At 36.9% G+C, this 22414-nt stretch overlaps 1 protein-coding gene across 4 annotated transcripts in view; it reads right to left on the bottom strand.

Annotated features, from left to right (window-relative positions):
- Positions 1-22414, bottom strand: part of HDAC8 (histone deacetylase 8) — a 223377-nt gene that overhangs the window by 96124 nt on the left and 104839 nt on the right. Inside the window, exon 11 of one of the 4 annotated variants that reach the window (XR_009401363.1) lies at positions 8078-8209. The exons of the other annotated variants lie outside the window; for them this stretch is intronic. The gene's annotated coding sequence lies outside the window, so the exon portion shown is untranslated. The remainder of the gene's footprint in view (positions 1-8077; positions 8210-22414) is intronic. 4 annotated transcript variants of the gene reach the window in all.

The raw sequence follows: 22414 nt of genomic DNA, 5'->3' as shown, positions 1-22414 counted from the left end.
GTGGTGTACTGGATGTCTCCAACTATTATAGTACAACAATTTCTCCTCTCAATTGTGTAAATGTTGGCATTCTATATTTTGAGGCTCTGTGTATGGTGCACATAGTTTATAATTGTTATATCTTCCTGATGAATGGATCCTTTTATCAATACATAATATCTTTCTTTGTCTCATATAATAGCTTTTGACTTAACTTCTGTTTTGTCTGGTATTAGTATTGCCACCTAAGCTTTTTTTGGTTACTATATTTGTATGAAAATTTTTTCCCCATTCTTTCACTTTCAACCTACTTGTGTCTTTGGATCTAAAGTGAGTTTCTCATAGATAGCATATAATTGGACCATGTTTCTTTTTCAAATTCACTTTTTGCAATTTGCTTTTGGTTTGAGACTTTAATCCATTCATATTTAATATATTTACTGATATGGAAGGATTTCTGCCCTTTTGTTATTTGTTTTTTCTTAAACCTTTATACCTTTTTGTCTCTCATGTTCTCCACTACTAGTTTCTTTTGTATTTAACTGATTATTTGCAGTGAACCTTTTTGGTTATCTTCTCATTTTCAGATTAAAAATACATTTATTTTGTAATTACCATGGAGATTACATTTAACACCCCAAATTTATTACACTGTAGTTTAAATAGATACCAACTTAACTTCAATAGCATATAAAAACTCTGTTATTATTCACTTCTGTCCCTGTCCTTATGTTGTTATTGTCACAATTTACAACTTTATATACTGTGTGTTCAGTAACATAGATTTGTAGGTATTTTCTATGCATCTGTCTTTTAAGTCATGTAGGAAATAAAGAGTGGACTTACATACCAAAAATATAATAATACTGGCCTCTATAATTGCCCATGTAGTTCCCTTTATTAGAGATCTTTATTGCTAAATATAGAATTATTGGTTGACAATTTTTTTTTCTTTTGGTATTTCAAATATGTCATCTAACTGTCTTCTTGCCTCCATGGTCTCCAATGAGAAGTCAGCTCTTAATCTTATTGAGGATCCCTTGTATGTGACTAGTTGCTTCTCTCTTGCTGCTTTCAACATTCTCTATTTGTCTTTGTCTTTCAACTTTGATTATAATGAGTGTTGTTCTAGATCTATTTACATTATCCTACGTGGCATTCATTGAGATTCTTGGATGTGTAGATAATGTCTTTGATCAAGTTTGGTAAGTTTTTAGCCACTTTTTCAAATATTCTTTTCTTTAAAGTTTTTTTTTAAAGATTTTATTTATTTGACAGACAGAGATCACAAGTAGGCAGAGAGGCAGGCAGAGAGAGAGGAGAGAGGAGGAAGCAGGCTCCCTGCTGAGCAGAGGGCCCGATGTGGGGCTCGATCCCAGGACCCTGGGATCATGACCTGAGCTGAAAGCAGAGGCTTTAACCCACTGAGCCACCCAGGCGCCCCTTTTTCAAATATTCTTTCTGACTCTTTCTTTCTCTCTTCTACTGGGACTCCCATGATTTATATGTTGTTCCCCTTGATGGTGTCTCACAGGTCCTTTAGGCTCTGTTCACTTTTCTTTATTCTTTTTTCTTTCTGAACCTTGAACTGGATAATTTCAGTTGTCCTATCTTCAACTTCACTGATTTTATCTTGTGCCTGAATCCTCTACTGAATTTCTAGTATAGATATTTCCTTGAATTCTAGGAGTTTAAAAGAGACCAACAAATAAAACACCTTTCTAGTCTTTAAGGTTCACTCAGGTCTTTCCTGAGCATGCTAGCCTCCTTGTGCATTTTTGCTTACACATAGGTGCTTTTGATGGCCTTAATTTTCAAAGAAGCACTCCTTGGCTTTTCCTTCTAGGCCTCAGGTTGTCTGTTGCATGTCTCAATTATAATCTTTTCCCTCAGACATCTGTGGGTTATTCATCTATCTTAAGATGTTTCCAAGCAATGCCTGCCACTTTTCTGACCCGAGTTCCAAGTCAGGAAAACAAATAAGTGCCTGGTGTCTTTCACTCAGGTAATCCTTGACGGATTAGAATAGATTTACACAATAATTTTCAAATTAGGTGTGCTGGGGGGGGGGACAAGATGGCGGGGGAGTAGGGGGAGGCGCCTTTTTCAGCCTATACCCCAAAGTGAGCTGATTACCTACCAAAGAACTCCATTCACCCATGAAATCAGCCTGAGATCAGAATTATACACGTCTGGATCTCTACAGGGGCAGAAGACGCCAGTGGGCAGGTAAAGAGAAGTGGGAATGGCGGACTGATATCAGAAGATAAACAAAAGGGGGAGGGAGCCACCAGAGGCGACCAGTTGGAAAGTAATACCCCAATACGAGCGAGAGTGCCCTGCGTCTGGGGACCAGCATTAACTTGGAGACTGGTTGAAAGCACTCCAAAAGAGCAAAGGATCATGGGGGGAAATTGTGGGAATTGGGGCGGCTAGGGACAGGGGCTTAAGTCCCCGGTCCCAGGACAACTTCCCTGGCACTGAGGCAGAGAGAGTGCGGCGGAGAAACCAGGTCTTGGTCCCTAAGCCGCCAGCGCGCCCAAGAATGCATGGGTTCTAGCTCCTGTGAGGGGATTAGAGCCAAGCCAGTCGGCAGAACACGCGAGCCCCACTACAAAGCCTGAGATACACGTGCACGTCCCTCATGCTCCCCTGAGAGAGTCACAAAGGCCCCGGTCGGCGCTCTTTGACCCGCGCTATTGTTTCAGAGCCTAAGCCGCGTGCCCCAAACTCTCCCCTGACAGAGGTGCGCAAAAGCCCAGCCTGGTGCTTTCGGACCTGCGCCCCATTCTCAATGCCTGAGATGCGCGCGCACGCGCGACCCATAGCCGCCCCTGAAAGAGGTGCGCACAAGCCGGGCACTCTTAGACTCAGCAAGACCAGGCACTCCCAGCCCGGGCCAGCGGGAAAATCTCAGTGTGTGATCGCTGCTTGGAACCTCTCTGACGGTCCGGAGCTCCCAGAGAGCCGTCACTGCCTTGGCTTTGGGTACAAGCAAAAGATCCTGCGTCCCCAGGGTCTGCAACTTGGAGCCTGCTCTGCCAGCGGCCAAGGGGGAACTTATTTAGGCTCTGCACCCAGACTGAGGCCTCTCTCTGAGAGGGAGATCAGGGTGTGGTTTGTTTTCCTCTAAAACTACAAAAACCATCAAAAGCGGTCAAGGTGAGAGAAAAAAAAGTGAACAAACATAAAAACCGCCAGAGAACAAAAGCCTGAAAAAAAAACCAGTTTCCTCAGTGCCCACCCCCTTGAGGGGGGCGGGAGGACTTAACTCAGGAAACATCATTGACTGACAACCCACGTGGCAGGCCCCTCCCCCAGAAAACAAACCAAGAAAGAAGAAAAAAAAAAGAGAAAAAAAAAAGGACTACAAGAGAACAACCACTACTTCATAGGAAAACTTTTGTTGTTCACTTGTTCCCAGTATTCTGGTTAATTTTTTTTTTTTTTTACACATAGGTAATTTTTTTAACCTATTTACCATCACATTGAGCTGTACAGTACATCAAATTCCATAATACCCTTCTAACTTGAACTTTTTGATACATACACCTATGTTTTTCTTTTGCATTTTTATTTTTTGAATTCCTTTTTTTAAAAATTTTAGTTTAGTTTAGTCTAGTTTATTCCTTTTATCCAAATTAGGTGTGCTCTATTCCCTCTGAAACCATGTCCTACATGAGGAGGATGGGCTACTGTTTTCATGACTGCTGCCCAACCAGGGGCTAGAATACTAGAATACTAGAAAGCTTTCCTACCATTAAGAAAAAATTAGGTATCTTTTTATTTGTACCATGAGCTGTTTCTTTTTCCTTTAATAGTATCCTAGTGGGCATTGCATATGGACCAACATTACATGGTACACCTTTGGATTTGACCCTGAACTTTAATTTGTATTTTGATCAAAGTAGTTTAACAACATGAATATAGTTTACAATGTCAAACATTACCTAAGTCTTATGAGGACAAATAGCAATTCTCTACCTTCTCCAATTTCCAATTTCCACTTACCAGAAACAGTCACTTTTCACTCTTTTAGCTTTTCCTAGTTTTCTTCTCTATATGTTCAAATAACACAAGAAGGTTGCTAATTATTTTTCAGCTTTTGATAAGCTCTACTGGCTCCCTTCTATGGAGGATTAGGATTCAATCCTACTACTGTCTTCACAACCATCTATATACAATTCACCTTATCTCATACTCTCTATTTATTTATCCTCGATTTCTTGGCTAAATTACCATTCAATGTTTAAATTATAGTGACAACAAATACTGCCACAGCTGAAACATGTGCTAAAGTATGACTACTTTTTCTTCCTTGGAAATTATTTTTCTGGGATTAAATATTACCTTACCTTGGATACGTTGCTTAGCTTTCTATGTACTGATCACTATTGTGTATCCATGTCTGTGTACTTATTCCTAACTCATGCAACACTCTGACAGAATAGTAATAGTCCTTTCAGTACTGTCAACGATACCATGCAATTTGTAAATCTCATTTTCTCCTCAAGCCTTTCCCTTGGAACTCTCCAATCTGTACTGTTTGAATTCTAGGCCTTCTGCACAGCTGGTATCTGGGAGTTTCCCTTTACTAACACCTTAAGAAATTCCTGCTGTTCTTTTCTGCTTTGGATCCTGTTTCATGGATCACAGGTCTTCCTTTTTTCCAGATTTATTGCCCTCATTTTGTTGGACACTTACTCCAAAGTTCCTGACCTTGCATGTCTGAAAATGTTTATATTCTATCCTGGAAATTGATTGATAGTTTTGCTGGGTATAGAATTCAAGATTGTTAAAGGTATTGGTTTAGAGTCTTCAAACTTTCAGTATTGTTGATAAGTCCAAAGCTATTCTGATTTCTGGATCTTCTAATGTGAAACTTTCTCATTGGGATCTCCTGCTTTTTGGATAGTTTCTTTTCCCTCTTTGTTCTAAAGTTTTATAATGCTGTGTCTTGAGAGTTTTTTTCCTTCATGGTGGTAGGCAACCAATAAATGAACCCTGTCTGTCTGGAAAGTTGTGTCCTTAGGTTTGGGGTGATTTTTAAAAATCACTTCTTTGATAATTTCCTCCCCTTAATTTTCTTCGTTCTCTCAGGAATTATTCTTATTGAATGTTGGACCTCATGAGTTGATTCTCTAACTTTATTTTTCTCTGTTCTATTTCCCATTTTCTTACCTTCTAGTTTTTTTTTTAAGAGATTTCTTCAACTGTATCTTCCAATTCTTGGTTGAAATATTTTTGTTTTGTTTTGTTTTTACTATTTTAATCATTTGGAATTGTTCAGTTCAGTGGCATTAAGTACATTCACAATACTGTATAATCATCACCACTATGCATTTCCAGAACTCTTCCATCATCTTAAGCAGAAGTTACATATCCATGAAACAATAACTCCCTATTTCTCCCACCCCCATCCCCCAGTAACCTGTAGGGTAACTTTTGTCTCTTTGTATTTGCCTATTTTAAGTACTTATTATAAGTGGAAGCATACAGTGTTTGCCATTTTGAGTCTGGCTTATTTCACTTAGTATAATATTTATATCTGTGTTATAGTATGTATTAGAGTTTCATTCCTTTTTAAGGCTGAATAAATTACTATTGTATGCATATACCGTATTTTGTTTATCCATTCATTTTTGATGGAGTTTTTGGTAGTTTTCACCTTTTGGCTTTCTTGAATAATGCTGTATCAAATAACATTAATATTTGCTTTCACTTCTTTTGGGTATATACTTAGAAGGGGAATTGCTAGGTCATATGGTAATTCTGCTTTTTTATTTTTAAAGATTTTATTTACTTCTTTATTTATTTGAGAGAGAGCGAGAGTGAGTGAGCACTAATGGGGCAAGGAGCAGAGGGAGAGGGACAAGCAGACTCTGAGCTGAGCACAGAGCCCTATGTGGGGCTCAATTCCAGGACCATGAGATCATGACCTGAGCCAAACTCAAGAGTCGGACACTTAACTAAGTTACCCAGGTGCCCCAATTCTATTTATTTTCTAGGGGAACCATAAAGATGTTTTCCACAGCAGATGTACAATTATATATTCATACCAGCAATGAACAAGAGTTCCAATTTCTCCATATCATCACCAACATTTGTCATTTTCCAATTTTTAAAATAACAGCCATTAAGATGGGGTATAAAGTGGCAACACCCTGGTTTCTTAACATTTTTTTTAAAGAATTTATTTATTTATTTGACAGAGAGAGATCACAAGTAGGCAGAGAGGCAGGCAGAGAGAGAAAGGAGGAAGCAGGCTCTCTGCTCAGCAGGGAGCCTGACGCGGGACTCAATCCCAGGACCCTGGGATCATGACCAGAGCCAAAGGCAGTGGCCTAACCCACTGAGCCACCCAGGCGCCCCTCTTAACATTTTTAAGTGTACTTTTCCTTGATCTGGCATTTGCTTGGTTGCTTATCAATTTTTGATTTTCTAGGGTTCTGACAAAGTTGTTTCTGACAGTTTTTGTTTGCTTCTCTATGTTTCTGTGGGGGGATGACAGTACCTTGGGGTTGTCTACTTCATCATTTTTTATATGATCTTTGTTGGTGTATGTTCCATGAGTGCTTGAAAAGAAGTGTATTTTGCTGTTATAGGATAGTATGTTCTATAAATGTCAATTAGATCCTCTAGGTTGGTGGTAGTAATGAGTTCTTTATCTTTCCTGATTTTCTGTCTTGTTATTCTATTATACCCTTAATAGGAACAGATAAAACTAATTTCTTGCTCCCAGTGAGGATCAGAGAACCTAAGGTAGCTCAGGAAATGATGTAAGCACGGCTTTCCATGACTTTCCAAGTTTGATGTCTTTCAATTGCAGGTCTGCCTCTCTGCTGCCTCATCTCCCACCAGTCCCACAGATGCCCTACAGATGTAGTAAACTATATTTCCCCAAGACCATGTGTTCTTTAATGCCTCTCTAGATTTTTATGTGCAATCACTTGTCTTAAAATGTCCCTTCCCTTGAGTACCTTTAAAGATCCAACTCAAATATCACCACCCTTGTAAAGCTTTTGCTGATCACCTAAAGAAATGTGGATATATCTTTCTTTGGAGGTTAATTTACCATGAAGCTAATCATAAATCTTCACAGCCCCTCACTTGGGCAGACCCCTTCTAAGGTCCTGGGAAGGGCCCTAACATTATTTTTACAATTTTTTTTCTAATTTGCGAAGTAAGATACTTAATCACATTTGGTTAAGATTGTTTTCCTCTATCAGACTTCCCCTCTGTGTTGGGTACCACTTGAATAGCTAAAAGGAAGTTGAGTTGTGAACAGATTTAGTGTGGGATTAGTGGGATATTATTTATGTGGTTCACAGTAACTTATGTGTATAGTTAATGTATTGCTAGTGGTAAAGGAATGGCTTCAGGGATGTTCCCGTCGCCCAGTATCCTGACTCACCCAACATCTTCACCCAAAAATGACAGAGCCAGAGGCAATATTGTGATGTGAATGTATTCTATAGTGCCTGGTCTTCGACATATTGGGTAATAGAGCAGACATAGTGTTTGAAATGTACAAAGTCCGAAGTTAGTCTTTGAAAAATTCTTCAAGTCACTGCATTTAAATTTTAAGTGGAGGATTTGTTTTTTTATTTTTATTTATTTTTTATTTTTTTTAGGATTTGTTTTTTAATGATGCCTAGTCAAAATGGAAGTTTTCTCCTTTCAAAAATATAGTCAATATATCATATACAATTATAAATGAACTGTGCTTTTTTTCTTTTCTTGTTGAAATTGTACAACATAGAATTGATCATAATTCCTATTTTTTAAGGATCCAAATCTAAGCAGTATTACAGAGAGTATGGCTGTGTGTATAGTCACATGTTTTATGCATCCCATCTGCTATGGACTGAATTGTGTCCCCCTCTCACCCTCACAAATTCATCTGCTGAAGTCCTAACTCCCAGTGTGGCTGTTTTTGGATAAGGCCTTTAGTAGGTAATTAAGGTTAAATGAGGTCATAAAGGTGGGGCCCTAAGCCAGATGGATTGGTGGTTTTTTAAGAAGTAAAAGAGAGATCTTTTACTTTTTCTTCCTCATTTACCATGTATACTCAGACAAAAAGCCATGAAAGACTCACCAGAAATCAAATCCTGCTGGACCTTGATCTGGGACTTCCAGCCTTCAGAACTGTGGGAAATAAATTTCTACTGTTTAAAGCACCCATTCTCTGGTATTTTGTTATGGCAGCCTGGGCACATTAATACACCACCTATTAATAATAAAAGAACAAATCTTGATCAAGCATGCTAAAGGAATGATTGAATTTTCTTTCTATTCTTTTTATTAAAACTAACATTACAGGGGCACTTGGGTGGCTCAGTGGGTTAAGCCGCTGCCTTCGACTCAGGTCATGATCTCAGGGTCCTGGGATCGAGTCCCGCATCAGGCTCTCTGCTCAGCGGGGAGCCTGTTTCCCTCTCTCTCTCTCTCTGCCTGCCTCTCTACCTACTTGTGATCTGTCTCTGTCAAATAAATAAATAAAATCTTAAAAAAAAACCAACATTACAAAAACACTTGCAGCTAAAAAAAATTTAGGAAAAAAGTACTACAGTTGCATCATACATTTAACTAATATGACACATTGGAATGGTTTTGGATTTTGTGAGGTTTGTTGTATCTTTCAGCTTAAAATTTTTTTAAAGTTGTTGCAGTTTCTTTTATCATTCTAAATATTCATTTGTACCTAATTTTATGTTCTGTTTCCTAAATAGCAATCCCCCCCCAAAAAAACCCGTGTGTACTTCAGACCTACAAAACTTGGATCCATCATTTCTCTCTATAATAGGATTTAAACCAATGTTTCTACGCCTGTGGCCCCCTTTAGATTGTGAATCTTTCTAGAGCAGAAACTGAGTTTCATTTTTGCTTTTCTAGCACCCACAAGAATCCTGACATATAGTAGTCATTTAATAAATGATTGTTGGTCGAATAATGAACAAACAAATAAATAGAAAGAATGGAGAATGTATGTTAATTAGTTGAGGAAGTGACTAGTTTGGAAGATCCGCTAGGAGGATTTGAGAGAATGAACATGGAGACAAGAGGGAAATAATCAAAATGCTCAAAGAACGCTAGTTCCTTTTTATAAATGATGATTAACCTTCCAGTCTAAGGTCACTTCAGGAACTGAGAAGTACTACTGCCCACTGACACAATGAGTCTTTAAAAAAAATACAACTAATCCTCTAGTTTCAAAATGGGGGTAACAGGGATCCACTCTCTTGCCTAAATATCTTTGTAGATCTTCCTCTATTTCCCTCTACTACTCACTCATTAGGCATGGCATCTTGGACCAACCAGCTAACCTCTTTGAGACACAGTTTTCTATAAATGTAGATAAATACCTCACAAGGTTGTTGTGAAGGTTAAATGAAATAAGGCCTGTGGAAACATCCAGTGTAGTACCTGGCATATAGTAGGTGCCCTATAACTATTAGTTTCCTTTCTTTTTTGCTTTTCTCAGTGAGCTCTGTTAATTACCTTTAAAGAAGCAGAATCTCTTTACCTTCCTGGGTCCTCATCCTCTATGGTACTCCTTTAAGGAGAAATTGTTTTCTTTGTCACATTGGAAGAAACTCTATCTCCTTACAGGGATACTCTTCCTCCCTTGGAATTTTTTCCTGGTTATAAAAAAAAAAGTCCTAAAGTTTACAAGGCCAACGTGTGATCTAGCAGGAAATGTAGACATCTTTCACTTAATAGTAAAAGGACAAGGAGTCTGGTTCCAATTTGAACAGACATTTTGTTACCTTGGCATGTGCTTAGAGTAGAAGCAGGAAAGCAACAATTAACTAAAGGCGTCTTCCATGCAGTTTTAATTAATTCCTCTGATTTTATTAAATGGTGCAATTTGAAGAGGTTTTGGGCATAAAGCAGCTGGAAAAATTCCCAGTGCCTGGGCCTACCCCCTACTATGTTCTTACTGGGGCTAGGCAAAGATGCTAGCTCCACATCACAGCTAGCAAGCCTCCTTTAAAAGGTCTGCTTCCTGGAGGTACACACCAGTGAGAAGTAATTGTGGGACAGTATCCCAGAAAGGGGAGTCACTGGCTGCAAAGGTTAGGCGAGAGCACAATGCAGCCAAATGCTTTTGCGACCATTAAGCCAGCACAGCTGCCGTGTGTGCTGCCAATTCTATTCATAAATGGGCAAAATTCAGGTTGGAAAATTACTTCATGTGGCGTGCATGTAACTGGACTGGAGAAAAAAAAGCAAAAAAACTAGAATGGGCAACAGGGTTTCATGTAGTCACTTAAGAACTGAAGGTGAAAGCAAGTGAGAAGAGGTTGCTGCTCCGTGTCATGGTCCTTTCCTGCTGCTGCAGCAGTCAGCACCCCCTTCTTCCATGTGCAAAGGGGAGGATCTTTATTTCTGTTGCTTCCATTTCACCAACAGGCAAGTCCATTAGTTGTAGGACTTAGCTCCTCAAATTTGTTGTGAACATATTAAGGACATATTCTTGGTTTATAAAAACCAAGAAAAATTGCATATAGATAGAACACGATTTCCACAAATTGACTTCTTTCCTCTTTTTAGATGCAAGTTATCTGTGTCTATTTTTATCATTTTTTCCTTTCTCCTCATTTTAGAGAAGGGGCTATTTTGTATCCTGTCTATGAGTACATCCCTAATATGGGTTCCAGATTTTAGCTCCTCTGGAACCTTAAACTCCTGATTATTTCCTTTCCTCTCTGTCACCTTAAATTCTTTCACTTCATTACATACTACTTGTCAGTTAACAGAACAGCACAGGTCATTTTCCTTGAATAAACAGTTCTCTTGAACCTGTTGCCCCTTGGAATACTGTCTAGGAAAATAAAAGCAAAAGCTTCTTTGCTTTCCCCCCTTAAAGTGTCATCTACCCATTTGCTGCTACTTTCTTTCAAGCAACATTAGAACTAAAAATTGGGTCTGTGAATTTCTTTGCATGGAAGCCTTCCCTCACTCCATCAGGCACTATTATCACATCTTCACTGGGTTCCCACAGCTCTGTGTTCATACTGCTCTTATTGTACAGAGTAACTGAAGCTATAATTGATCAGTTACATTGTATTGTTATTTACCTCTCTGTATTTACATCACTTCTGCTAAATCATGAGTCCCTAAAAGGACATGAAGTGACTTTTACCTTCATGTCCCCAGAAAACAATCTTTCATGATTGGTGCCCAATAAATGCTGAGTGGGAGAAAGGGGGGCTAACAACTACTGAACCATGTCAACGTGCCAGTTTTTCTGAGATAGGTGTCATTATACTTATTTTACCACATAAGGAAACAAGTTTACAGAGGTCAAGGAACTTTTCTAAAGTCATGTAAATATTCGAACTGGAGCTGCAATTCAAATTCCAGTCTGTCTGATTTTAAAATCTATGCCTTTTCTTTCATGCTGCCTCCAATGTCTTACACTGAGTCCAAGTTCTGGTCCCATCAATTTTCTGACCTCTCACAGAGACACCCCAGTGCCCTGAACCCTACTTTCTCCTGGTTTGTCCACTTCTTTTTGGCCTCACATCCACATGTGAGGCCAACACATGATTATACACTGGAACCCTCTTTAAACATCACTTTCAACCTCTTTTGCCTCATATGTCTGGCATAATCACCATTCCAGATCAACCTCTGCACTTTTGCCTTTGCCTTTTCTGTCCTGTCACCACTGAAGGAAACTATCACTGGATAGACAGGTATCACCAATCAGTTTTGAACTTGAGACGCACTTTCCAAGCTTCTTCATTATCCTTTTACTCATTTCTGGTCAGTTTCTTCTATTCTCAATTACTGTTCCAATATTCACCATTTTCCCCAATCCCACTATTGACCTCTCATTTCCTCACTCTTGGACATTTCATGTTTTTCTATCAAAAAAGCTGAGATGAGCATCCTTATACATATTTCTACTTCACTTCAGAGTTTTTCTTAAACAGCAAGCTCCCTGAAAGAGTTAGCCCTGCATTTGCTGTTATTTTCTTTACCTTCAATTTACCACTCGAACTACTATTATATCACCTCTGCCTTGTCCACTGTATTGAAATTCCTTTCATCAAGGTCACCAAAGCTTCTGTTTTGCCAAATATAATGCATATGTGTAAGTCCTTAGCTTATGGGACTTCTCAGCTGCATCTGACACAGCTCAGAATTCTCTCCATCTTTTAAACTTTCACCTTTAGTTTGCATGATTCTACTCTAGTTTTCTTCCTGTAAGTATTAGCTAATACTTACTATGTGTTTATTAGTCACTATTCTAAGGGCTTTCATGCATTACATGTACATTTAATCCTTAAACAACTAAGGCTTAAAGAAGTGAAGTAACTTGTCCAAAGTCACATAGCCGGCAAGTGGCAGAGCCTGGAGGATATAAAATCTGGGTCTAGAGTCCATGATTTTAATTTGTGTTATACTGCTGATCCTTAATGTACTTTTAGTCTCCTTTGTGAGCTCATTTTTGCTGGCCCCTTAAATCCTGAAATTCTCCAAGATTCCTCCATTGGCCCTATGGTCTTCTTACACATTCTCCATGGTAATCTCATTTACTTTCTGGTTTTAATCACATGCTTGTAATATGCAGATCTATAGCCAGTCATGACATATCCCCTGGACTTCAAACTCATATCCAACTGCATCTTGGTTAGGATCCACTTGGGTGTTTCATTGACTCTTAATACTCAATGTAAAAAAAAAAAAAAGGTTCACTTTTAATGCTCCTCCTCCTGTATTCATCATATAGTAACATCATCTAGTCATCTGAACCAGAAAACATGGTGACATTCTAAATTTCTCCTTCTCCTTTACCCTCAGAATACAATTAATCACCAAGTTGTGCTAATTCTGCTTCCTAAAAATTTCTTAAATCTTTCCCTTGTCTCCATCCCTATTTCAAACTCTCTTCATCACGTGCCTGATATATTGCAACAGTCTCCAGCCTGGCCTCTCTTAAAACTTATCATGAGTCATCTCAAAACATAGATCTGACCATTCACTGCCCTTCCATGACTCAGTACTGCCAACAGGTACATTCTCAGTTCTTTAGCATGATACTTAATAACTTTCTGTGGTTAAAAAGCACTGCCCCTGGAGTTAAACTGCTTAGTCTGAATCTCAGCTCTGCAGTGTGCAACTTTGGGCAAGGTACCCGATCTCCTTCTGTCTTAGTTTCCACATTTGATTACATGAGATATCCATGTTAGACACTTAGAACACTGCCTGGCATGTAATTGTTAGTTATTGTCAATGGTATGTATCTGGTCTCATCTCCTCCCATTTCCTACCTTAAAGTTTATGTTCTAGTAATATTGCATTGTTTATAATTCCTAAAGGCATCATGCTGTTTCATGGCTGTGTGCCTTTCCTTTGTTGTTTCTTTAATCCCCTATACTTTCACACATTTATATACCTGGCTAATATTCAATTCAGTCTTTAGCTTTGACATCATCTTCAAGATATCTTCTATGACACCCACACCCCTGCCCCAATCAGACTAATTGTCTTTCTTCTATGACTTCATAGACTCTATGCAGATCTTTATATAGTTTGGATACTAACCCTTTATTAGATGTGCCATTTGCAAATATCTTCTCCTACTCCATAGGTTGTCTTTTAGTTTTGTTCATTGTTTCCTTTGCTGTGCAGAAGCGTTTTATTTTTATGTAGTCCCAATAGCCTGTTCTTGCTTTTATTTTATTTCCCTTGCCTCAGGAGACATATCTAGAAAGATGTTGTTACGGCCAATGTCAGAGAAATTACTGCTTGTGTTCTCTTCTAGGATTTTTATGGTTTCAGGTCTTATATTTAGGTCCTTAATTCAATTTGAGTTTACTTTTGTGTATGGTGTAAAAGTTGTCCTATTTCATCTTTTTGCATGTAGCTGTCCAGTTTTCCCAATACCATTTGTTGAAGAGACTTTTTCCCACTGCATATTGTTTCCTTTGTTGAAGATTAACTGACCATATAATTATGGATTTATTTCTGAGCTTTCTATTCTCTTCCATTGATATATATTTCTATTTTTGTACCATACTTACTGATTACTACAGCTTTGTAATATAACTTGAAATCTGGAATTTTGATAGCTCCCATTTTGTTTTCCTTATTCAAGATTGCTTTGGTTATTCAGGGTCTTTTGTGGTTCCATACAAATTTGAGGATTATTTTTGCTCTGTGAAAAATGCTGTTGGATTTTGATAGGGATTGCATTAAATGTGTAGATTGTTTTGGGTAGTGGAGATATTTTAACAGTATGTTTTTGTCCAATCCATGAGCATGGGATGTCTTTCCATTTCTTTATGTCATCTTCAGTTTCTGTCATCAATGTTTTATAGTTTTCAGCATACAGGTCTTTCACCTCTTTTGTTAAGTTTATTCCTGGATATTTTATTATTTTTGGTGCAATTGTAAATGTGATTGTTTTCTTAATTTCTCTTTCTGCTGCTTCATTATTAGAGTATAGAGGCAAAATAAGTTTTTGTACATTGATTTTGTATCCTGTGACCTTACTGAATTCATTTATTAGTTTTAGTAGTCTTTTGGTGGGGTCTTTAGTGTTTTTTAAAATTGGTCATTCTTTCCATCTCCACTGCTACTGCTATCATCCCTGAACTGTCATCAGCCTCCTAACTGGTCTCTATAATTCCATTCTTGACACCTCCCCACTCCACACTACACTTGGAATAGTTTTAAAACATATTGAATCACAGCACTCCTCCTGGTTAGACGCCGTCAGTAACTTTCCACTCTATTAAGAATGAGATCTAACCTCTTGTCACGGCCTACAGGGCCCTGGACAGTCTGGTCTCTGGCTATTCTACCTTATATCCCCTGCTCCTTACTGACTAGCATTAGTTACAGTGACTTTCGTTCAGTACCCAGAACACACTAAACTCTTTCTTAACTCATGGTCTTTGCATATGGTTGCCTACTCTGCCTCAGACACTTGCCCTCTGGTTATCTTATGTTTTAACTTGGCTGGTTTTTTCTCATCCTTCAAGTTTAGCCTTAAATGTCACATCTTCAGAGAGGCCTTTCCTAGTGACCCTATATACATCCATTTTTCTCTACCTCTGTACTCTTTGTGCTTCCATCATGGCACTTATCACAATTTATAATTATTTTCACTTATTTTTTACTCACTGGATTGCACATTCCATGATGCCAGAAGCACAGCTATACTGCACACCAGATAGCCTCAGCACCTGGCATAATGCCTGACACATTGTTAGCATTCAATATATATTCCCTGAGCAGACTTAATGACTCGACAAGTCAATCATTCAATTAACAAAACAGAGTGGTGATATCAACTTTCTTGCTGGTCTCTTAGGTAAGAAAAACTGTAACTTCAGCTAGCAACTTAATTGTTGAGATGAATCACCTTGCTTAATCCAGTTGAGAAGTACTATAGGAGAGCTTAATTAAGCAAGAAAAAGATATACTTTTAAAAAGTCTGGTTCTGGGGTGCCTGGGTGGCTCAGTGGATTAAGCCACTGCCTTCGGCTCAGGTCATGATCTCGGGGTCCTGGGATCAAGTCCCACATCGGGCTCTCTGCTCAGCAGGGAGCCTGCTTCCCTCTATCTCCCTCTGCCTGACTCTCCATCTACTTGTGATCTCTCTCTGTCAAATAAATAAATAAAATCTTTAAAAAAAAAAGTCTGGTTCTTAGTCCCTTTATCCTTGTAAGTAATTCAGGAGTGATAAATGTAATTACTATAAACCAGTGGTTCTCAACAGGGGGAGATTTTGCCTCCCCCTAGGGGACATTTGGCAATGTCTGGGTATATTCTTGGTTATAAAAACTGTGCAGGGAGTGTGCTACTGGCATCTAGTGAATAGAGGGCAGGAATGCTGTAAGTAGAGGGCAGGAATGCAGCATCCTATGAATGTATAGGACAGTCTCCCCATAACAAAGAATTATACCACAAGAAAAGCCAATAATGCGAATACTTTTTAAAAAAGAGAAATAGGACTACCATTAAATTTGTGAAACATAACAGAATTGCCAAATATAGGTGTTCTAGAGGATTTGTAAAACTTAATAATTGAAGCCATTAATAAGCTCTCATTTCCTAAGATTTACTTCTGTTCTTTAGAGCACATTTCTGTTAGTTTGGTGGTTGTTTTAAACGATGGATCCATTCACTGATGGACTTTAGGAAATTGCTCAGCGTTCTAAACTTGTATCCAATATCATGTAATTATGAGCATTTATCTGGGAGGAGAGACCATCAGGGGTCCATGACCACCCCAAATCCCTGGTATAGAGAGACATTTGTATTGTGTAGATTAGACTTTAAAAAGCTATGTTTTGTGGAATATGTGTTCAGCAAAACACTTAAAAATGCTTAAAAATACAGCAGTCCTTTAGAGGCAGGCAAGTGTGGAAGCTAAGCTTGGTTTCCACCTAGTGGTGAGGGCAATACAGGTTTCATTGGGCTGTTAGGAGACCCTATGGAGTAATTTATATAAGTCCTACTGAGGTGTTAGGCACACAGCAGGTGCTCAAAAAATATTATTTTACTTCCTTCTCAGAGTTACTGTGAGGATTGAATAAAATAATGTTTTGAGAACTAAATAAAATAATACATAGAGCACATTGTCTGTCAGTGAGTAGATGTTTAATAAATAGTTATTTTCCTCCTATGTATCCTTTATGCCAAAATATTGGGTCTTATTATTCAAAGCAGAGAAAAAGGATAAGCCCAGAAATATGAAAAATTTGAGTTTTAATCCTGGCTCTGCTATTTTTACTAGCTGACTCTGGTCAAGTTATTTTCTGAGTCTTACTTTTCTCACTGGTAAGTGAGGGATAATGCCTACCTCCCAGAATTGCTAAGAGGCATAAATGAGTTAATATAGATAAAGGATCTAACATATAGATATATTTACATGGGATATAATTGGTACTTAATAAATGTTAAGTTCTTTTCTCAAACAGCTCTTAAATTCTACCTCTATAAAACCTTTCTGCAATAGGAGGATTATTTGCTGAATGTCTAGCACAATGACGTTATCTAAATATACAACTCAAATATAAAATTTCTAGTATTCATCTATTTATACTCATATTTGTTCATATAAAATGATAACAGTTCATTTAGATATGTTTTCAGAATTTTTGTTCCAGAGGTCTCCGTGTCAGCAAGGGCTCTCAGGCTAAATCTGCACAGCATCCAATACAACAGCACAATGTTCATTTTTAAAAAATTTATTAGGTACTTACTGGGGACCAAATTCTCAATATTGAGAGACTAAAAAGAAACAGGTCCTTGGCTGTGAGTTTTACCAATGTTTCTGACATTAATAATAATAATGTCTAAAATTTAATTTATATTAGTATTATTTATTTATTACATATCCATGGACATATTTATATATATTACTTAAATATGCCAGCCACTGTTCTAAGCATTTTGTGTAGACCAATACATTTAATCCTCATAATTACCCCTTATTTTATAGGTGAGGAAAATGAGGGACTGATTGGTAAAATAATTTTCTCAACTTGTCTAGTATATATTGTTACTATGATCACTCCCTGGCACTGGTCTATGAAAGCAGGTCTGTCTGATAAACATATTCATTTAATCTTTATATTTTAATTTCAACAATTTATTTACATTTTGAAAGAAGTTATACATACATGGTAAAAACTTGAAAAGGCACCAAAAGTTATACTATAAAAAGTAAGTCCTGACTTCTGAATTCTGGTAATGATAGAATAGTTTCTATCAGACTAACCATCATGATAAATGGAAGGTAGTAGAGAGTATCCCCAAACAGGCAGAAGCTAGAGGGAATTCAACCCTCAAAAGAAAGGAGCTACACTGGTAAAAGTCACAGTTATATATATTTTATGTGATGTGTGGTAGAGCTCAGGCAGATAGCTGCAGGCTTATTAGCCTAAGGATTTAGAGCACAGAGTTCAGAGTTGCCAGAGTCTCATAAAATAAGATCCAAAATCTCCAGATTCACATAAAAACCCACTCATCATACTATATTATGAACCAGGAAAATCTCAACTTGAATGAGAACACAATCAACAGATGTTAAGACCAAGATGACATACATGTTAGAATTATCTGACAAGGATTTCAAGGCAAACATTACAAAAATGTTTCAAGAAGCAATTACAAGCATGCTAGAAACACAATAAAAAAATAGAAAGTATCAATCAAGAAATAGAAAACATAAGGAATGGAAATTTTAGAACTGAAAAATACAATAATCAAAATAAAAAACTTCCTAGATGGGCTTAATAGAAAAATGGAAATGATAAAGAAAAGCATCATTGAATTTGGAAATAGAGCAACAGAAATCACCCAATCTAAACAACATAGAGAAAACAGTAAAAATAAACAGAGACTTAGGGGCCTGTGGGACAAGAACAAAGTATCAAATATTTATGTCATCAGAATACCAAAAGAAGATAAAGATGACATTTAAAAAATTTTAAAAAAATGGCTAAAATCCCAAATTTGGGTAAGTCTAATCCTACACATTCAAGAGGCTGAATGAAATCTAAAAAGAATACCCCCCCCACCAAATCCACTCTTCCAAGTCACATAATACTTAAGTATCTGAAACATAAGGAGAAAAAACAAAAATAAAAATCTGAAAGCAGGTAGAGAGAAATGATGCATCACTTTACATTCTTACCTATATGGAAACAATGATTCAAGTGAAAATGGATTTTCTAATCAAAAGCCATGGAGGCCAGAAGGAAAAGGCACATTTCTTAAGTGCTGAAAGAAAGAACTTCCATCCCCAAATTCTATAGCCAGTGAACATATCCTTCAGTAGAGAAAGAGAAATCAAGCCATTCTTAAGTGAAGGAAAACAAAGATAATTTGTTTTCATCAGATCCATCCTAAAAAATGACCAAAGGAAATGATAAAAGAAATCTTAGAGCATTAAAAGAAGGAAGAAAGCACAACAGAAATAGTAAAAATATGGCTAAATATAGCAAATTTTCTTTCTCCTCTTGAGTTTTAAAATTATGTTTGATGGTTGAAACAAAAACTATAACAATTTCTAACGTGATTTTCAATGTATATAGTGTAAAATTTTAAAATATTATATTAGAGAGGAAGGTAAAGAGACATAATTCAGGTAAGGTTTCTACAGTTCACTCAAAGTGGCAAAACATTGATACCAATAAACTGTTTTATGTATATATTTTATGTGTTTATGTATATATTACATATAAGTTAATACACCTAAAGCAACTACTAAAAAAATCTATACAAAGTGATATACTCAAAAACACTATATGTAAATACAAATGGAATTTTAAAAAAAGTCCAAGTAATCCAGAGGAAGACAGGAGGGAAAAACAGGGAACAAACAAAAAACAAATGATAAAATGGTAGATGTAAGTCTTAACATATCAATAACTACATTAAAAGCAAATGATCTAAACATAATGAAACAATTAAAAAATAGAAATTGGTAGAATGGATAAAAAAATGACCGAATTATATTTTGTTTACAAGAAAGTCACTTCAAATATGATATATGAGAAACTGAAATAAAACTGATGAAAAAAGATATAATGTGTAAGTGGTAATAAAAAAGCATGAGTGGCAGTTTCATAAAAAAGTACTTTATGCTGGTTAACTAAACATAATAATAAAAGAAGTAAACTTATTCTTATCATATGATTCAGCATTTACTTTCCTGGTGTTGATTGCAGACACATGAAAACTTACATCCACAAAAACTGTATAGAAATTTTAATAGCCATAAATCACAAACAACCCCAAATTGTTCTTAAATGGATAAATGATTAAACGAACTATGGGACCTGTATACCATGGAATACTATTCGGCAATAAAATGGAATAAAGTACTGAGGCATGGAACAACTTGGACAGCCACCAAGGGAATTATGCTGAATGCAAAAGCCAATCTCAAAAGGTTACATACTGCATGGTTTGATTTATATCACATACTCTAAATGAAAAAGCTGTAGACATGAAGAAGAGATTAGTGGCTTCCATGGATTAGAGACTGAGTTGAGGGAAGAGAAGGCAGTTATGGTTATAAAAGAGTAGCATACGGGAGGTCTTTGTGGAGATGGAACAGTTCTGCATCGACTGTGGTAGTGGTTACATCAATATATATACATGATTAAATTGCATAGAATTAAGTGTGCGCGCATGCACACACACACAAGTGCATGTAAAATTGATGAAATCTTAGTAAGTAAGGTCTGTGGACTGTACCAATCTTGATCTCCTGATTTTGATATTTTACTATAGTTACATAAGATATTATTATTGGAGGAAACTAAATGAAGGGTACATGAGACTTCTTTGTACTATTTTTGTAATTATCTATGGATCTAAAACTATTTCAAAATGAAGAAGTTTAAAAAATAATTGGATGGAATATGATAAAAGATTAATTGGATGGGGTCAATTCAGACTAAATACTAAAGAAGAAAAGAGTAGTAAACTTGAAGCTATATCAGTAAGAAATTAAGTAAACTGAAGCATAGAGAAAAAAAGTGGAAAAAAATGACAAGCACTTTAGTGACTTATAAGACAGTATCAATCAATCTAACACATGTGCAACAGGAGTTTCAGAAAGACAGGAGAGAGGAAAAGAAGGCAAAAAAACAGTCTAGAAATACCAGCCAAGAATTTTCCAAATTATGTCCAAAACTGCAACACACAGATCCAGGAGCTCAGGAAATCCCAAGTAGGATAAATACAAAAGTATACTGGGCCACACCATGGTCAATGTTCTGAAAACCAAAGATAAATTTATAAGGGCAGCCAGAGAACAAAGACATACATAAAAAGAACAAGACTGACTTTGCATTTAAAAAAATGGAGCTAGAAAAAGAAAGCTGTTCATCTATAATTTCATATTCAGCAAAAATATTCCTCAAAAATGAAGGTAGAAAAAACAGAAGCAGGTAAGTAAAAGGGTTCTGCATCTGGCTATGAGGGGAAAGAGGATGTGAAATTATTTTCTCTTTAGAAAAAACTGGAAAATTTACCAAATATAGGAAACTTTTTTTAAGACATTGGACAATATGCAACACGAGACAGTAATCAGAGAGAAAAGAAATACAAATGAAATACCTCCAGCTTTCTGCCAGGAGGTAATCCTTGGACTATGTATGATGAAGGGGGTGGGGGAGATCTAAACAGAGTGTAACTGTCTGAGTAAAGGAAATAGAGATTAGAATTCATAAGGACCAGGGTGGTTAGAAATTGTGGGGATGGAGCTAAGCCATAAAAAGTGTACTAGAGGGGCACCTGGGTGGCTCAGTGGGTTAAAGCCTCTGCCTTCAGCTCAGGGTCCTGGGATCCAGCCCCACATCGCATCGGGCTTTCTGCTTGACGGGGAGCCTACTTCCCCCTCTCTCTCTGCCTCTGCCTACTTGTGATTTCTGTCTGTCAAATAAATAAATAAAATATTTTTAAAAAGTGTACTAGAAATATGCAGAGAGGTTCCCCTTGAGTCTTTTGATGAATACTGATCTGAACATGGATAGGTTAAAACTTTACAAAGACAGTCTAGAAAAATTTTCCCAGTTAACAATTCCTAAGAAGTTGTACGAGGAATACTTCCTAGAGTTCACATGAACTCAAAGAATACAGGGGGGCATCTGTAAAGACTTCAGAGGGGGCATTTCTTTCAAAATGGGCTAAATTAGCCCTAAAGACTACTCAAGACATACTCTGAGCTTAAAAACAAACCTCAAAAGGATCAAACTGATCCACACTAATTTGTCTATCTGAAATAAGTACAATCCTCTATAAATAAATAACAAAAAATCCAGCACTCAGCAATGTAAAATTCATAGTTTTGGACATACAGTTTAAAAATTACTAAACATACAAAGAAGCAGGAAAATGTGATCTATAACCTGGAGAAAAATCAGTCAACAGAAACAGACTCAGAAATGACAGAGATAATGGAATTAGTAGACAAGGACCTTAAAACTACTATTATAATTATGCTCCATATGTTCAAGGATGTAAAAAAAAATATGAACACAGTGAAGAGAGAAATGGAAGATTTTTTCATGCTCATATATTTTTTAAAGATTTTATTATTTTTGTAAGTTTTTTTATAATAGAAATTCTAAAAATGAAAAATACAGTATTTGCAAGGAAAATTTCACTGGATAGGATTAATAGCAATTACATACTGCAGAAGAAAAGATCAATGAACTGGAAGGCAAAGCAATAGAAACTCTTCAGTATGAATCACAGAAATAAAAGAAAAAAGGGGGGGGGTCTCAATAACCTACAGAACAATAGAACTGGTCTAACATGGGTTTAACTGGAGTTCTAGTCTTAGTGGAGAGAAAGGACAGAGAATAAATAATGGCTGAAATATTTCCAAATTCAGTAAAAATTATAAACTGTCAGATCCCAGAAACTCTGGGTTCCAAATAGGATAAAT

This window comes from Mustela nigripes, chromosome X (genome assembly GCF_022355385.1).
Source record: "Mustela nigripes isolate SB6536 chromosome X, MUSNIG.SB6536, whole genome shotgun sequence".
Taxonomy (NCBI): domain Eukaryota; kingdom Metazoa; phylum Chordata; class Mammalia; order Carnivora; family Mustelidae; genus Mustela; species Mustela nigripes.
Note: the sequence above shows the minus strand (reverse complement) of the source record. Positions and strands in the feature narration are given on the sequence as shown.